At 34.1% G+C, this 16,166-nt stretch overlaps 1 pseudogene; it reads right to left on the bottom strand.

Annotated features, from left to right (window-relative positions):
* Positions 1–8,000: 8,000 nt before the first annotated feature.
* Positions 8,001–8,762, bottom strand: LOC147789954 (exopolygalacturonase pseudogene; annotated as a pseudogene).
* Positions 8,763–16,166: the final 7,404 nt, after the last annotated feature.

The following is a 16,166-nucleotide window of genomic DNA, read 5'->3' as shown; positions in this document are numbered from 1 at the left end:
ATTCATTATTTTCTTTTTTTGTAACATATGGTTTTGTGAGAAGAAGTTAGTTGAGTATTTTAGGGTGGTAGTTATTGGGAGAGGGAAGGGATTAGTTATTATTAATTAATTCTTTTATTATTATTTTTTTTACTGTTGTTAAATAGTTTATAATAAAAATAGAACCGTGATTGATAACTGTTATTTTTTAAATGGAAAAATATATGATTGAAACTGTTATTTCTCTCTAAAATTTTGAATTAAAAAAGTAAAACTATAATATGAAAATTAATTTTATGTTATGGTCGTTCGGGTCCTTCACCTAGACTAATTTCATAGTGTTTCATGACCTAGCCCAACGAGGCTTTTATCTGGTCATCATATGTAAGGACCGGTCTGACTCGATACTCCAAAAAGGTGAGTAAACTTTCACGAAATAAAACAAACAGTATTTAAAACATAACATTACTTAAAACAAAACAGTGTTCATACATGAGTAATTAAAACACAACATAATAGTTAAAACACCGAATAAGGAACGAACACAAAATATTTCAAAACAAATGGGTTGAAGACGACGGGTGAGGCTTGTCTATGACACCTGCTTCGGAGTCCGCTCCCAACCTCGACTAGCTCCTTATTACCTGAAAAAAAAAATGCAAAATAAGGAAGGAGTACAAGACTCAGCAAGTAGCCTACTTGTAGGCTCTTTATCGTGTCCTTGATATGCTAGGACACCACACTCTTTCTTTTCTTGTTCTTGTTTCTTTTGTAAGTAATTAGGCCCGTTCTATTTCTGACTTGGAGTTATGGTAAGAATGAGAAATAGAATTGGGACAGAAAGTTACATCTTCATTAATATTCACAATGTTTAAATAGGATACAAGCTACCGACGATTACCTAAAATTAAGGGAAAATATTAACTAACTAAATCTTGAGAGTCAAATAAAATATACTACTAATCAAATCATAAAGTAACAAAAATATTAATTAAGAATGTATAAGATATATTCCAACACTAATTATTATAATATATTCTCCTAATATTATATCTTAATACTCCCCCTCAAGTTGGAGAGTGTCTGTCAATCACACCGAACTTGTCTTTCAAAAATTCGAACTGACGTCTTCCCAATGTTTTAGTGAAAATATCTACAAATTGCATTTTAGTCGAAACATAACATGGTTTGATGATTACAGCTTGTAATTTTTCTCGAACTATATGACAATCTATTTCTATGTGTTTCGTACTTTCATGAATAACATGGTTTGATGATACTCAGCTTCTGCTGATGATCTGGACACATTGATTTGTTTTTTAGACTTCCAATGAATAATTGAATTTCCAAGGAAAATGCAGAACCAAGAAATTGATCATCTGGAAGTTCGACAACCGCCCCAGTCTGAATCACAATATGCTTGTAATCTTAAGTTGTTTTCAGATGGTAGTACAGGTTCTTGACTAGGAGTACCTTTGAGGTATCTCAGAACTCGAAGAGCTACCTCCCAATGTGGTTTTCTTGGTTCATGCATAAATTGACTAAGCATACGAACTGAATACACTATGTCAGGCCTAGCAATTGATAAATATGTTAATCTGCCAATCAACCGTTTGTATTTACTTGGATCATTCAACTTCTCCCCTTTTGTTAAAGAAAGTTTCAGATTTTGCTCCACAGGAAATCTTTCTGGACGTGCTCATGTTAGACCTGTGTCTTGAAAAATGTCTAGAGCATACTTTCTTTGGGAGATAAAAATTTCTTTTCTAGACCTAGAAAATTCAATGCCTAGAAAATATTTCAAATTCCCTAAATCTTTGATAAGGAATTTCTCGAGTAAACTAGTCTTGAGATGTTGAATTTCTTTGAGACCGAGTATGATTACGTTCCAAGGCTGCAATTTCATCATTCATAGCCTGCTGCCATAATGGGTCGCCAACTGCCTCATCATAGGTTTTAGGTTATGTCTGGACTGTAATAAGAGCTAGAAAACCACGTTGAGTAGGAGAAAAATGAGAGAATGAAAAGTAATCATGAAAGGGATACCTTGTGCCAGTGTTCAGAATTGAGCTAGAGGTTAAATGATTGGCTCCAGAAGACATCTCATTATCATTATAACAAGCTGGAGGCTGTTTTGTACGAGTAGAACGTCAGAGTGGAACTGATGTATCAGGTGGGATAAGATTAGAATTAGTGGGTGTATCTGGAGAAGGAATAGAAGGCGGAGGATCCAACGAGGTAGTAGGTGAAGGAATAGAAGGTGGGGGAGGACTAGAATGGATGTTTGAGTAGGATGAATCATGAAGTGGTAAAATGGGAGTTGAAGGAGCTAACGTCAAAGTTTGTGAAGCTGATGAAAAAGGAAAATCATCGTCACAAAATAGTTGGATTTTATGTCCTAAAACTCATAGTTTGTAAATAAAAACATATTCTATTTTCAATAAAGTTATCATTGATGTTTATTCAGTAAAGATTGTTATTGAATAAAGTGTATTTTACGATCGTTAATCTAAATCCAATAAACTAAGAATACTCTGGCTATAGTATGAGTACTTGAACTATATGTAGAGACATAAGAGTGGATCAAGTTCAAGTATATAGTCAAAATGATCTATAGTACAGGGATAAGGCTGAGTACCTTATCTTGGGGACACTATGGATGCGGTCCACTTTTGTATATGACATAAACAATGTGATCACTAAATTGTACATGCAGAGACATGTGAGTGGGGGCGTCCTATGCAATGAGTATTGCATAAGATCGGACCATGAAGAAAATCACTCTCACTTTATAATGTCGTTTACTGTTGAGACTTATTTACTTTTCATTCAATGACCTAGGTAACTCGATCTTAATTCTGAGCTAACCTTGAACTCCTATTTATTCGAAATTATCCTTAGATTGGCATGGGTGAGAGTGGCTCGAGTTCGCCAACTCAATAGGCTGGGGACGTGGGGTGCAAGATGGAATTCGCTCCTACCCACTTTTGGGGATAGAAGAGAGGTAGTTCCCTTAAGTACTAACTCCAGGTCTTAAACAAGGGGCCCCACCCTCTCATTGGCCTGAGAGGGATTCGGTGGTTGGATCATAAACCAATTTTTCATTAGAGGATCAATGGGACATAAGGAACAAGAAGTAACTTCAGGGGTAAAACGGTTAATTGACCCAGCTCTAGTTACCAACAATCTGTGAAGGATCGACTTACTAATCATGGTTATATCAAATGGACATAAATATATATATAGTGAGGGGAGTGCAACTACTAGGCTATAGTGGAGTGTCCTAGTAGTTAACGAGTGTTGGTTAACAAGGTTAATGAATTTAACCAGTTAATCTTGGATCGTTGGAGTCCATGATTTATAGGTCCATTAGGTCCCTCTGCTAGCTCATATCGGACTAAACCATAGAACAGGTGACGAGTGGGTTCGAAGTGTTCGAATTCAAATTAGGGAATATACGCTACATATATAAGATATATTTAACCGCATTTTTGTTTTATTTACGAATTAAACAAAAAGAGAGAATCTCAGATATTTAAATAAGATTTAAATATTTTAGTGAAATATGTGTCGGAATTGATTGGGATTGGGATTGGCATTTGAATTAATAATAAATATTAATTAAATAGTTTAATTAATCCTTTAATATAATAATTTCAAATTAGTTACCGAATTAAAATGAAGAAAGTCAAAATGTTGTCTTCACTAATGGAAAAATCCATGTTTGAGTCAATGGAATTTTGAGGTGTCAAAATTTGGTTTAACCAAACTTGCATGCTTGCCAAATAAACCCCACAAATTTTAGTGTTATTTTTAGTGTGAAAATTTGGTGAGCTCAAACTTGCATGCTTGCCACATAATCCCAAACATTTGAGTGGAATATTGAGTGTCAAATTTGGCGATCTCAAATTTACATGAACATGCAAACATAACTCTATAAACAGAGTGATCAAGGTACATGGAACTTCTCCCTTCGAAAAACCTTGAGAAAAACTCTCACAAACTCTCTCTTCATATATACTAAATCACTCCCAAGTTTAGTCACTCATCGGATTACACAATTCCATTCTAAGGCCGGAGAATAGTGGAGAAGACACTAGTGGTGGTTCGAAACCGATTCATGAGGAAAAAGGAATTTGAACTACAAAAGGTTAGTACTCAAATACCTTGAGTTTTAATACTTATGAACAAGCTAGTTATTTACTATAATTGATGTTCTAAGAGTTCCTAAGATCCAAATTGCTTCCGCATGTTTTATATTAACACCATCAATAACTTGTCGAGCTGGCTTGTATCGGAAAGTAGCACGCCCCAACCTTGGGCGATCTCATGGCCTCTGCGACGGGTTCGCCAGTTCACTCCTCCATGGACGACGAGCAGGCTGGCACTCACCATGTTCCTCACCTGGTACAAAGTTATATGTCGTAGCGCCTCATCCTCAGACGTCGGATACCGCTACGAAGGTTAAATCTTCTGCTCAGGTGTGTGTACCAAGATTGTTGAAACTCTAGAGCCTATAGAGTAAGTTGGTGGTTCCCTACTATGACATGGATGCGATAAGAGCCTCTAAGTATGTTGCTTACTGAATATATTTATACTCATTCTTATTTACATTTCTTTTTCAGGTCTGTGAAGCTACCGATCGTGGTGATAGGGTTCTCGGGAGCTTAGAAGTCAGAGAGGAATTGTCAACTTGAGGCGTTTTTCTAGACTACGTACATATAGTTGTCACTTAATACATGTCATATTTGTTGGGATTTATGCCTTAAAGCCTCGTAATTAATTATTTAGGTTTTTAACAATAATTTTTATTATTTTATTTATAATTTAATTGTTATCCATGGTATGAAAATCCAAGGTTATTAATGTAATCTTGAACAGTATTTGGTTGACATACAAGAGGATCGTGTTCAAGTAATAACCTAAAGAGTCTATAGTATATGGATAAAGTTGGATGTCTTATCCTGGTAACACTATTGATATGACAGACTTTGTAATTGTTACAAATGATTTGATTCAAATCGTTCATGTGGAGACATGTAAGTGGGGGTACCCTATACAATGAGTTTGTATAAGACTGAACCAAGAAATGATTAATCTCTCTTTATAAATCCGTTAATTGAGAAGATTAATATTTCACACGATGATTATGTGCGAGTCGATCTTAATCCTGAGTGAGTTATGAACTCCTGCCTGTGAGGGCTTGTCCTTTAATTTACATGGGTGAGAATTGCCCTTTAGGTCGATTCAATATGCCTACCATTTTAGGGACTTGACCAAATAGGGAGTTTGGAACATAATATCATGAGATGAAATTCACTCCTTCCCATACGAGGAAACTAGATGAGTTGTTCTCTTAAGTACTTATTTCGGGACTTGAACAATGGGGCCCCACCCTCTCACTGGTCCGAGAGGGACTTAGTTTATGATTGGATCATAAACAAATTGTTTATTAGAGAATCAGTGGTATTTAAGTTGAAAAATGTAATTACAGGGGTAAAACGGACTTTTGACCCTGCTGTAGTTATGAACAACTCGTGAAGGATCGACTTGCTTGTAATGATTATATCAATGGACATAACTTGTCCTACAGTGCATAAGAGTGCAACTCTAGGTTTATAGTGGAGTGACCTACCGTTAATGAATGGAAATTGATTAATTAAAAAGTTTAATTAATTAATTTTGTATCATTGGAGCTTGTAATCGGTAGGTCCATAGGGTTTCCTTGCTAGCTCATAGTAACGCTAAAGGTTCAATTTATTTGAAAGAAAATTTGAAGGGTTCAAATTGGTATTTAATATATTAGATATATTAAATATAAATGAGAAAATAAATTTAATTTGAAATTTCAAACTAATATTGAATATATTAGATATATTAAATAAATTGAGAAAATATATTTAATTTGAAGGTTTCAAATTAATATTTAATATATTAAATATATAAAAAAAGAAAAATATATTTATTGTATGAGATACAATTAAATATTAAATCAATTAATGTATGATACATTAAATAAAAATATATTTAAAATTTGAATGAGATTTAAATTAATTAAATATATATTAGGATATCTTATAATATTTAAATATAGTTTGTATAAGGTATTATATCCTAGTAATATTAAATATGTAAATATATTATTGACAAAAATTCTTGAAGAGTCTCTATAAATAGACTCTCGGGTTGAGCCAAACACACCAATCTCTCTCTCTTTCTCTCAAAAATGAAATTACATCTCGAGAAATTTCTCGAAACCGAGTACATCTTAGGAGGCATGAAACGGATTACATCTCCAGAAAAAAAAAAAAAAAAAAAAAAAAGCAAGAACCTCTTAAACCGATTTATGTAATGTTCCATGAACAAGATATGAACCAAATTTTTTAGTATGAATTTGACACCCAATGGCTCTAGCATTTGACATCTTTTGCAATATGACCACATTATTTACTCCTCATGAAGTGTTTCTAAGCAGGGAGATTATTCTTACCGATCAACATGAGTTGTTTTTAGCATATTTTGTCTTTACCCACATGTTTGTTAAGAAAATTTCAAGAGGTAGCCAAACATAATATTGTTCGAAACTAAACACTCTTAACTTTTGAGTCTTATGCTTGAAGCATCAAAGTAGGCAACATGATTTTTAGAGATAGTTTTCACTCCTAGGAGCAATTCTAAACAAGTAACTAATGTGACCATATCATTGAAGAGGCAAGAAATTGTGGGGGCCATTAGATGCCAAATTTGGATTCCCAAGGTCCAAATTTTAGGTATGAGATTACATCTTAGGAGGCATGTGAGTAAGGAAAAAGCATGCTACAAAAAATGGTGTTGGTTTGTGTGGATAGTTTTCACTCTTATAAGCAATTCAAGATAAGTTGGTAATGTAGGTATGTCATGGTAGATGCAGGGGAACGTCAAGGGTATCAGTTGCTAGTTGCTGAATCCAAATTTGAAATCGTGGTCCAAATCTTAGCAGGGAAACATTTGCCATTTCCAAATGGGTTAGTTCCTTTTTTTTTTCTTTTTCTTAAGATTTTATTCTAAACAATAAAATCAAAAGATTTAATTATGTAGTAAGGGTTGTTTGAGTTGAATAAATTTATGATCCAATTAATTGCGTTAGGTCTAAAAATATCTCAACTCGACCCAGCTAAACTCACGAACAACAAATATCTTAAGACTTGAAAACACGAAACATAGCATCATCGATCAAGACCAAATTCTGTTTTTATTTTCTCTCTTTTGTGATTTCTATTATTTTTTGGCCTTATTTACCATGGATTTGGGCAAATTTTGATGAGTTCTGGTACATTAAACTCCTATAACATTTAGCTACTTTTGATATTTAATTTTTCTAGGACTATGGACATTTTTCCTATAACTAAACTTGGTCGGGATAAATAGGTAGATAATTCGATATTAAATGTAAATTCCTAAAATACATATTAATCATTGTCACTTAATTTTCTAATCTGAAAGCTAAATTTTAACAAGTCATATCCAAAAGTTGCAACCAAAATTACACGATTGACAAAAAAGATAGATTGAAGGACACGACTTGTTGGATTAGTCACCTCAAATTTTAATTCTTCTTTAACAATAATGATGGATCTGTGCAATATGGGAAGTAGTTAGGAGATTCAATCTAACTCATCCATTCTGTCTAAAAGATTTCTAATGGTAATTGATTTGTTTAGGGTAACTAATTGAAAGAGGAGTTAGATATTTTGGTTGGTTAAAGATTCTTTTCTTGAGTAATGGATTAGTTTTTTTTTTAATAATGGTTGTTACAATTACGTTGTCTTATTTCGAATTCAAAACTTGAACGAAAAAAACAAGACTTGGAACAATTTTATTATATAAGGTGGTGGTAATAAAAACATTAGGTTGTTCACGACACAAAGTCTCCTTCAAACAGTCGACCATCTTATTTATTTCGAAAAGTACAACAAAAGAAACTCAAAAGAATGAGAGTCAAATGGATAGAGGCGGTCTTCTTTTTTAATTAAGGTTGTCTATTATATTTGAAGTTCTATGGCAATGAACAATCCATTGGACAACATAAGGAGAGGAGCATATCTTGGGGTTCGGTCTTCCTGAAATGATAGGTTTCACATTCGTGCATTGGGAAGAAATAGGACCTTTTATTCCATTGTAAGTGAGGTCAATGTTGCTTACTTTTACATCGTCACATGGTAAGTGACGGCTGCAAATAAGTTTGATTGCCAGCAGAGTTGCAGAACTTCCTCTAATGTTCTTGAAGCTCACTGTACTAATCTTAATTTTTGAAGGAATCTGAAAATTAAAATGAGACAACAAATGGTTTATTTGTTAAGTTATAATGAAAAAATGAATGAAAGGTTCGAGAATGCGATCCATACCTGCCGATTGCACTGATTCCACGGACAATACTCTTGGTCTATTAGAATAGGGTTGCTAACATTGACCATTATAATGTCCAAAAAGTGCATATTGGTGGCGGTGCTGCTAGCAGCAGAAGCTGGCCACGTTTTGATCCTAACACCATTAGTGGTGTTAATTAACGTGCAGTTCTTTACGATGACACCTTCAACAAGTTCTTCGTTAGTGTATCTTCCAAGACTTCCGATGCTTATTCCATGTCCTGGTCTGCACGTCACGTTGGTGACTTCAATTAGTTTGCTTCCATCTCCAAGAGAAATGCAATCATCTCCAGTTGCAATTTTGGACTTTGTGATTGTGATCTTATTTGATGGACCGATGTGTATTCCATCAGAGTTTGGACTGTTTTCTGGTGTCATTATATTGATATTATTGATATTATATTTGATGGACTTTAAATTTGATGTGGGTATAGAGACTAAAAAGAAAAATGATTCTAGTTTTTTAGAACAATATTTTGTATACCAAAGGTACAAATACTTTTCGAAGTGGCTCTTGTAGCTTAGTTGGTTAGAGCGGTCATTTCGTATCCGAGCTTTAGGTTCTAGGTAGGCCAGCAAATACAGTATACAAATTATATGTTGCTCAATGGCCATTAGAGACAAAAAGTGAAGAAAATAAAAAATAAAAAGAAATATTTGACGTGGGTATAGAGACTAAAAAGAAAAATGATTCTAGTTTTTTAGGGGAACAATATTTTGTATACCAAAGGTACAAATACAGAAACTTGGAAGTAAAAGAATTTTCTTTCTAAGGGGAGCACTCAATCTATGTGTATCTACCTTTTCGGTTGAATTCTTGTCGAAAATTAAAATTCTTATTATAAAGCAAGTTTGAATAATTAATTTCAACTCGTGCCAATATCTAACTCATGGAAAAAAATAAGACCAATGGGCTGCATAGGAAGCGGCACTCCCATTTCACTTTTACATCCATGCATGACCTAAAGATAAAAGGGAAGACCTCGACAAGATTAAAACCACGGAATGAAAATAATTTTAAGTTTGCATTACAAGGAAATCAATTGAATTCGAGGACGAATCCTCTTGAAGAATGGGAGAATGAACGAATAAGGTGTCTTAATTATGCCACAAAAACTTCTTGGTGGATAATAAGATTGTAGGGTAGGTGTTTAAATTTAGAGATGTTTTATAGTATTTTTTTCACTTTATAATATTATATTAAAATTCTAAGTTAAAATTAATTAATGGACGTTATGGTATTGATGGACAAGACATTTACAACATTTCAATAGACTATATATTACTTTAAAGGTTTATTTTCAAGGTTATAAATAGTCATTTATGTTATTAGTATGGTACAAAGATTTTGGATATTAGAATAAAAGTTGAATAGTATGCTTCTTTACCCATGAACTTGTTCTTTTGCATTTCTTGTGTTTAGATTTACGTGCTAGAGTTATGCAAGTAGGCTTGACTGAGTTATTCTGTGAAGCGATTCGAATCATGAGTTTATAAATGAGTTTTTTTGTTTTTTTTTTCTTTTTACTCTTTATCTTAATCATTGAGGTAATCGGTTCAAAAACTTTCTCTTGGATTGATTGCTTATCGTTTTGTGGTTTCTTGGATAATTTAGATCTAAACATCTTGTTCTTCAACAGTAATATTAGATCGAATTTCAAGAGTTTCATAACATATCTATTTCGTAATACAATTTTATTTGATTTGGGTTTACATTAAAAAGACAAATTAGTATTTTGCTTATTTTTCTCATTCATATAAATATGTCTTTTGGTTTGTATTTTATGATACACTAGCTTGGGTGTTTATTCGTTTGGTGATTTAAGAATTGGTATGTTTTTTGTTTCAAGTAGCTCTTGTAGCTCAGTTGGTTAGAGCACCCGTTTAGAGCATTATTGCCCTTTAGTACGTATTCTCCATGATTGTGAGCTAGTACATTGAATAGAATAGAGAATATTTCTTTCCGTCAACAAAAGAGGATCGTTCCCCAAATGTCCATTTACAACATGAACGTTATATGTCGTAGGTACCTGTTTATATGTTGAATTCTTGTAACAACTTGAACCCCAACAAAAGCTACAATTAACTTTATTATAATATAAGATTAAAGCCATTTTTCGATCTTGCTTCCACTATTGGTACAACAATTGGTATCATAGTTTTGTGGTTGTAGCATTTCGGCACACAACAAGTGGTATCAGAGCTTTGAAGGTTGTATTAACTTTATTATAATATAAGATTAAAGCCATTTTCGATCTTGCCTCCACTATTGGTACAACAATTGGTATCATAGTTTTGTGGAGCATTTCGGCACACAACAACTGGTATCAAAGCGTGGTTGTCGTATTTCGGGAATTCTAAAAGTTTTGACCCCCATCAACCATGAAACGTGCTCACAATCGTGTTATGTAGTATGCCATGTAATGTGGGTCATGTGAGACGCCATGTAATGTAAGAAACATATATGCGATGTTAGCACTACTTATGTAATGTCATGTTAGATATGTTAAGGGACCTCATGATGTATGTCACGTGCATCGGGATTCTTCCCCTTTATGTTACGAAAGAATGAAATACGATATTTATGTTTGTCATGATATCATGCGGGCCCTTTTCTATTCTGTGGTGTTCGGCTACGTGTAACACGTTGTGCTCGACCAAGTCAGGTCCAGGGGGTATGTTTACGAGGTCGCCTGGTGGGTCCACGTACACGTACATGGGTTGTGTGTGAAGGAGTACCACACACCCAACCCTACCCAGAATAGTAAAGCTGTGTGAAGGAGTACCACACACCCAACCCTACCCAGAATAGTAAAGCTGTGTGAAGGAGTACCACACACCCAACCCTACCCAGAATAGGAAAGCTCCCAAGGCTATGAAAAGTTTATGAAAAGTCAAGGTCCCGCTCATATGATGCATGTGTTTGCATTCCTAACCCCAATAGTGGGTGACTTACTGAGTATTTCATAAAATACTCAAGCCTCAAGCCACGTGTTATCTACCTTTTTAGGTGTGTTTGCATTCCTAACCCCAATAGTGGGTGACTTACTGAGTATTTCATAAAATACTCAAGCCTCAAGCCACGTGTTACCTACCTTTTTAGGTAAAGACCCTACATTTTTTTTTGGGTAAAGGCATGGCAACAATGTACGGTTGACCAAGCTTGAAGCTGAGAACACATGTAAATTGGAGATGGGATATTTTTAGGAGTTTACCCTTGGACTGTTTTACGTTACAGTATTGCTTTATTTAGATTTATTTTTAAATTCATTTAGCTTTATTTAGATTCATTTTTAAATTCAGTTATTTGAAGGTGGAGATGGGATATTTTTAGGAGGTAAGAGCTTTATTTAGATTCATTTTTAAATTCAGTTCAAAGGAGATGAGATATTTTTAGGAGGTAAGCAAATGTACGGAAGCTGAGAACCTTGGAGATGGGATATTTTTAGGAGTTTACAGCTGAGAACCTTGGAGATGGGATATTTTTAGGAGTTTACCATTCGATTGTTTTAAGTTACATTGATTTATTTTTAACTTCAGTTATTTGAAATTCTAATTCATTCTTAAATTCAGTTATCTGATAGTTTATTTTTGGAGATAAGGTTGTTTTGGAGCGGATTCATTTTTAAATTCATTTATTTGAAAGTTTATTTTTGAAGCGGATTCATTTTTAAATTCATTTATTTGAAAGTTTAAAACTCATTCGATTGTTTTAAGTTACATTGATTTATTTTTAAATTCAGTTATTTGAAATTCTAATTCATTCTTAAATTCAGTTATCTGATAGTTTATTTTTGGAGATAAGGTTGTTTTGGAGCGGATTCATTTTTAAATTCATTTATTTGAAAGTTTATTTTTGGAGCGGATTCATTTTTAAATTCATTTATTTGAAAGTTTATTTTTAGAGTTAGGGTTGTTTCAAATTCAGTTATTTGAAAGTCTAGATTCATTCTTAAATTCAGTTATCTGAAAGTTTATTTTTGGAGATAAGGTTGTTTGGGAGCGGATTCATTTTTAAATTCAGTTATTTGAAAGTTTATTTTTAGAGATAAGGATGTTTTGGTTCGATTACGTAATAGAAGGTTATTTATGATGAGCTTACGCTTAATAAGTTATGTATGCATGAGTGACGTTAGGTTAAAGAAAATTAGGGTCGTTACCGTTGTTCTCAAAAAAGTTGACTCTTAAGGTTAAATTGGTAATCATCTCCACCGATTAAGCAAATTATGAACTTGTTGTAAATTGTCATAAATTTTTTTATTTAATTTAGTTATTAACTCGTTTTGGTTAAATAAAAATATTAATTTGGTTATTTAATCTTTAACCATTTTAATTAATATCTTATTTATTTTGGTTATTAATCCTCATTTAGTATATATATAACATTCATATTCTACCTGAATTATCCCTAGGGTTTGTCTAGGAGATTGAGGATATCGGAATTTGATTGAGTTTGTGTGTCACATTGTATTTTGAGTGACATTTTGGAGAAACTTTTTTGTAAGAGACTTTGTAGCGTGAGAGTGAAGTATTCACTTGTAAACACTTTGATTATTAGTATACTTGTAAACACTTTGATTATTAGTGATTGGTGGCTATACGTGGATGTAGGGGAATTTCTTGTCTCTGAACCACATAAATCTTTGTCTTTTTGTTAAAATTTCATTAGTTGGTGTTGTGAGTACATTTGATCTTGCTTCCACTATTGGTACAACAATTGATATCATAGTTTTGTGGTTGTAGCATTTCGGCGCATAACAAATGGTATTAGAGCTTTGAAGGTTGTATCATTTTTGTACAAGTGGTATCAAAGCCTGGTTGTGGTATTTGGGGTATTCTAAAAGTTTTGACCCCATCAACTACAAAACATGCTCACAATCGTGCTTATTTTCTTGAAAATCAATTTTCAAGAATTGTATTTTTCTACTTTCATCCAGATTACTTGTTACAAATGGCAAAGTCATCTGATATTAAATCAGGATGTGGATCGAGAATTTTGAGTTTTAATCTTGAAGTAGAAAAATTTGATGGAATCAATAATTTTGGTGTTTGGCGCAAAGTTACTGATTTGTTGGCCATGCAAGACCTTGATGCTTCTCTCGTAGCGAAGATGCCTGAAAACATAATGAAAACATGACAGACGCATAAGTATGTATGACTCAAATTTGATCTTGGTTATAACATATGTGAAGATGGAAAGCTCAAAGATTGGAATTGAGAGAAGTTCAATTGATCCAATTTTGGTTTCTAGAAGATGTAGATGGAAGATTTTCTGTACCAGAAAGATCTCCATGAATCTCTATTGGGGTGAAACCAAATATCATAACCACAGAGCAGCGAAAGCTCAAGGATCGGCAGGCCTTAGGGTTGATTTGGTTGACACTGTCAAAAAATGTGGCGTTTCACATTATCAAGGAGAAGATAATGTAAGTTCTATTGAAGGCGCTATTAAATAGGTACGAAAAACCGTTGAGTATGAACAAGGTGTATTTGATTCGAAGATTTTTCAATCTACAAATGTCTGAAGGTAGATCTGTTGTGGATCATATAAATGAATTCAATATGATTTTAAGTCAACTGAGTTCGGTGGAAATTAATTTTGAAGATTAAATTAAAGAACTGATTTTGATGTCCTCTTTACAGTTGTGGGATACTGTTGTTGTCGCAAACAACCGTTCCCAAATATCTAATAAGTTGAAGTTTAATTAAATTTGAGATTTAGTTCTCAGCGAAAGTATTTGAAAACGGAAAATTGGAGATTCGTAAGGCAATGCTCTTAGTGTTGATCAAAGGGGAAAAAGTAAATGAAAGAGCCCAAACAAACAAGGACGATGAAAATCAAAGAACCGAAAAAAATCTCCAAACATGCTAAACGTAACGTGTTGCAATAATTCTTATTGTGGACAGCTCGATTGAATCTTGGATTTTGGATTTAGGCGCATTATTCCATTCTACTCTAAGTAAGAAATTGTTTCAAAATTTCAAATCCGAATTTTTTTTTAAGGTGTATCTTGCCGACAAGAAAAACCTTGATGATTGAAATCAATGGAGATGTTTGCAAACAAACTCGAGTAAGAAATCAGGACATTAAAGAAGTTTAGATATATTTCTGGTCTCAAGAAGAATATAATCTCTATGGATTAGTTGGATAGCACATGTTATGCACCAGAATTTGGAAAAAGTTCGTGAAAGATTGTGAAGGGTTCCATGGTCAGCACATGACATAAAATTTGATATATATGTAGAGTGCATAAACATGGTTGTCGTAAAGTGGAATCATGAGGGATGATTAGACGGTGAGAACCTACAACTCTGAACCATGAAAGACTCAAGGAGTCAGGAATTATGAGAGTGGAGACTTGAGTCCCTACCAAGACCGCCTAAGCACCCTTGAGACCTAGAAGGCCACCTAAGTACCTCAGGATGTAGAAGAAAGATTTCTAAACCGATAGTAGCTGGTATGGCGTTCAACTAGTTTCCACTCACCTTTCCACTCTTGTACGATACCATCAAGCGAGGTGTTACATTGGTTAGGATTGTGATACTCAGTGGTAGATTGACTATTCTGCATGGTGGGTCCATCCTATGGTAGAACATTGAACACGCAAGTAGTTAGAGGTTAACCTGCACATAAGATTCTTCCTATGTGAGGATTTCCTATGGGAGGATGTTGATCATGCAGGTTGTTGGGTTTTATGTCCTAAAACTCATAGTTTGTAAATAAAAACATATTCTATTTTCAATAAAGTTATCATTGATGTTTATTCAGTAAAGATTGTTATTGAATAAATTGTATTTTACTATCGTTAATCTAAATCGAATAAACTAAGAATACTCTAGCTATAGTATGATTACTTGAACTATATGTAGAAACATAAGAGTGGATCAAGTTCAAGTATATAGTCAAAATAATCTATAGTACAAGGATAAGGCTGAGTACCTTATCTTGGGGACACTGTGGATGCGGCCCACTTTTGTATATGACATAACAATGTGATCACTAAATTGTACATGCGGAGACATGTGAGTGGTGGCGTCCTACGCAATGAGTATTGAATAAGATTGGACCATGAAGAAAATCACTCTCACTTTATAATGTCGTTTACTGTTGAGACTGATTTTCTTTTCATTCAATGACCTAGGTAACTCTATCTTAATCCTGAGCTAACCATGAACTTCTGTTTATTCGAAATTATCCTTAGAATTGCATGGGTGAGAGTGACTCGAGTTCGCCGACTCAATAGGTCTCCCATTTCAGGGGTAACACTAGGTGAATGGCTGGGGCGTGGGGTGCAAGATGGAATTCGCTCCTACCTACTTTTAGGGATAGAAGAGAGGTAGTTCCCTTAGGTACTGACTCTAGGTATTAAACAAGGGGCCCACCCTCGCATTGGCCTGAGAGGGATTCGGTTTACTAGTTTGACCACAAACCAATTGTTCATAAGAGGATCAGTGGGACATAAGAAACAAGAAGTAACTTCAGGGGTAAAACGGTTAATTGACCCAACTCTAGTTACGAACAACTTGTGAAGGATCGACTTACTAATCATAGTTATATCAAATGGACAAAAATATATCTATAGTGAGGGGAGTGCAACTACTAGGCTATAGTGGAGTGTCTTAGTAGTTAACGAGTGTTGGTTAACAAGGTTAATGAATTTAACCGGTTAATCTTGGATTGTTGGAGCTCATGATCTATAGGTCCATTAGGTCTCTCTACTAGCTCATATCGAACTAAACCATAGAACAGTGTGACGAGTGGGTTCGAAGTGTTCGAATTCA

The sequence above is a fragment of the Cucurbita pepo genome, chromosome 12 (genome assembly GCF_057944985.1).
Source record: "Cucurbita pepo subsp. pepo isolate OVF chromosome 12, ASM5794498v1, whole genome shotgun sequence".
Taxonomy (NCBI): domain Eukaryota; kingdom Viridiplantae; phylum Streptophyta; class Magnoliopsida; order Cucurbitales; family Cucurbitaceae; genus Cucurbita; species Cucurbita pepo.
This window is presented reverse-complemented; position numbering and strand designations above follow the sequence as displayed.